Source organism: Gossypium arboreum, chromosome 8, assembly GCF_025698485.1.
Source record: "Gossypium arboreum isolate Shixiya-1 chromosome 8, ASM2569848v2, whole genome shotgun sequence".
Classification (NCBI taxonomy): Eukaryota; Viridiplantae; Streptophyta; class Magnoliopsida; order Malvales; family Malvaceae; genus Gossypium; species Gossypium arboreum.
Window position 1 is genome coordinate 121,694,039 of NC_069077.1, and position 2,694 is coordinate 121,696,732.

Here is a 2,694-nt window from a genome sequence, read left to right on the forward strand (position 1 = left end):
AGAGGTGTGCTGATAAATGCCAAATTATACATAGTTTTACCCCAAATACTTAGCATATTTATTGATGTTTACTACTAGATTTGTGGATTTTGGTGCTCTTAATCCGATTATTTCATGTTTTGTACTCAGGAGAGCACCAAGAGTCAAAGGAGCCAAAAACAAGCTAAAAAGGGACAAAACGGACCAAATCGAGAAGATCACACGGCCTAAGCCTTGCCACATGGGTATCTCACACTCTCGTGGCCTTCGAGGGTGTCGACCAAGGTTTACACGATTCATACGGCCTGGCCATTGAGCCCACACGGTCGTGGTAATTTAACGGATCGAACACGGCCTGACAATCACGTCACACGACCGTGGCACACGGGCGTGTCCCTTTTTTAAAGAGTTGTATTTTACACGGAAAAGGGTACTTAGGGAGGAAGAAAGCCAATCCAAAGCCTATATAAACTCCCTAAGTATGACCCAGAGAGGGGCCTCTTCCAGAACTTTTCTGGAATACAGAACCACATGCCAAGAATTACTTGAAGGAAGCCAGACGATCCAACCCAAAAGTTGGAGCTACTCCAAGACTGAAGATATCTCTCAGAATTCCTTCATGGGTTTTAAAGTTTTCTTCATGTTTTGTTATTTTTATACTTTTGAGTTGTACTCTAATTTTATTATGAACTAAACCCCTTAGATACCTAAGGGGGATAAAACCTATGATGGATCTTGTTATTATTATCTGAACTGTATGATAAATACTTGATTTGCTCTTAATTATGTGTTCTTAATGCTTGAGTTAATATTCCGGGTATTAATTCATGATTTGATGTGCTTATGCAGAGGAGGAATAGACCCTGCCTAAGAGTAGATTTGGCATAATTAAGCAAAGTTGATCAAACGCCTAGAAATAGGGTTCTGAGATTTTGCTAGATGAGGTGAAACCTAATATGGGAGTCCATAGAATGATTCTTTGTTTCCTAGGGTTTTAATTAAGAAAGAAATTTCGATTAATTCAATCGAGAGTTAGGCGTTATTAGTCTCGAAAGGGATAATAACATAGGTTAGGGAGTCTCACGGATCAAGTCAAGTGAATAAATCGTCCGGTTGAGTCGATAACAAGTGAAATCTAGGTGGATTCCTCCTTGGGTGTCGTCTTTATCAATTGCTTCTCTTGGTCTTTTTCCAAATTTTCTCTTCGCTTTAATTAAATTAGTTAATTAGTTTAGATAATTAGTTTAATAAACAAATCCTTTTATTCCTAGGCTAGATAATAAAAAGATAGTTATTACTGGTACTTTTGGTTCCCTTGGGTACGATATCCCGGTCTTGCCGTTACTATACTATTGTTCGATAGGTGCGCTTGCCTTTTCGTTGTGATAGTAGTTAGTCTAGGTTTGATCTTCATTATAAATATTTATTACTTGTTACGAATCAAGCGATCAAGTTTTTGGCGCCGTTGCCGGGGAACTGAAATATTAGGAACACTAAATTTTTATTACTTTAGCCATTTATTTTTCTTACAATTTTATTTTATTTTATTATTTATTAGTTTACTTTTTCTCTCTCTTGGTAGGTTTTTATAGATTATGACTAGAAGAAACCCATCAGGACCATTACTTTTTGACGAAGAAATCGATCGTACAATTCGCAAAAATCAAAGAGAAATAAGGTGTAGTTTACGATACACAGAGAACGAGCGAGAAGACAATACTCAAACCCCAACCGAAGAGATGGCTAAAAACCCACATGATCAGCTGCCTCCTGCAATTGCAGCTAATCAAAATCTTGCTCCACGTACTATGTATGACTATGCTAAACCTTCTTTAACAGGAACTGAGTCTAGAATAGTTACACCTGCTATTGCTGCGAATAATTTCGAACTAAAACCTAACACAATTCAGATGATATAGCAATTTGTTCAGTTTGATGGTTTGTAGGATGAGGATCCCAACATGCACTTGGCGAATTTTCTTGAATTTTACGATACATTCAAAACCAATGGTGTTTCTGATGATGCCATTTGTCTTCGATTATTTCCCTTTTCACTGAGAAACAAAGCCAAGCAGTGGTTGAACTCGTTACCACGAGGGTCTATCACTACTTGGGAATAAATGACCGAGAAATTTTTACTAAAATATTGTCCGCCAGCTAAAACGGCTAAATTACGTAATGATATCTCTTCTTTTGTGCAGATGGATTTAGAAACACTTTACGATGCATGGGAGAGATACAAGGACTTACTGAGAAGGTGCCCTCACCATGGGTTACCGCTTTGGCTTCAAGTTCAAATGTTTTACAATGGTGTGAATCCCTTGACAAGACAAATGATTGACGCATTTGCTGGCGGAACCATCAACAATAAAACACCGGAAGATGCCTATGAATTCATAGAGAAGGTGTCACTGAATAACTATCAGTGGCAAGTTATGAGAACAAAGCCAACAAAAACAACCGGCATTTATAACATCGATTAAGTCACCATGCTCTCTAATCAGGTAGAACTTCTCAATAAAAAGATAGATTGATAGTTTTCTTGGTTCTAGTAGGTACATCCATTAATGAGGTGTGACTCAAGCGGAGGAGGTGTGCATACAGAATACCAATCCTTCAATCCTACAACTGAAGAAGAACAAGTCAACTATATGGGTAACAATAACTTTAGATCTCAAAACAACCCATACAGTAATACCTATAATGCAGGTTGGA

General features: G+C 37.8%; 1 non-coding gene across 1 annotated transcript; it reads right to left on the bottom strand.

Annotated features, from left to right (window-relative positions):
* Positions 1 to 2,147: 2,147 nt before the first annotated feature.
* LOC128280160 (small nucleolar RNA R71) lies at positions 2,148 to 2,254 on the bottom strand. The gene has a single exon (XR_008270340.1). It is a non-coding gene; the product is annotated as a small nucleolar RNA R71 (small nucleolar RNA).
* Between the last annotated feature and the right edge of the window lie 440 nt (positions 2,255 to 2,694).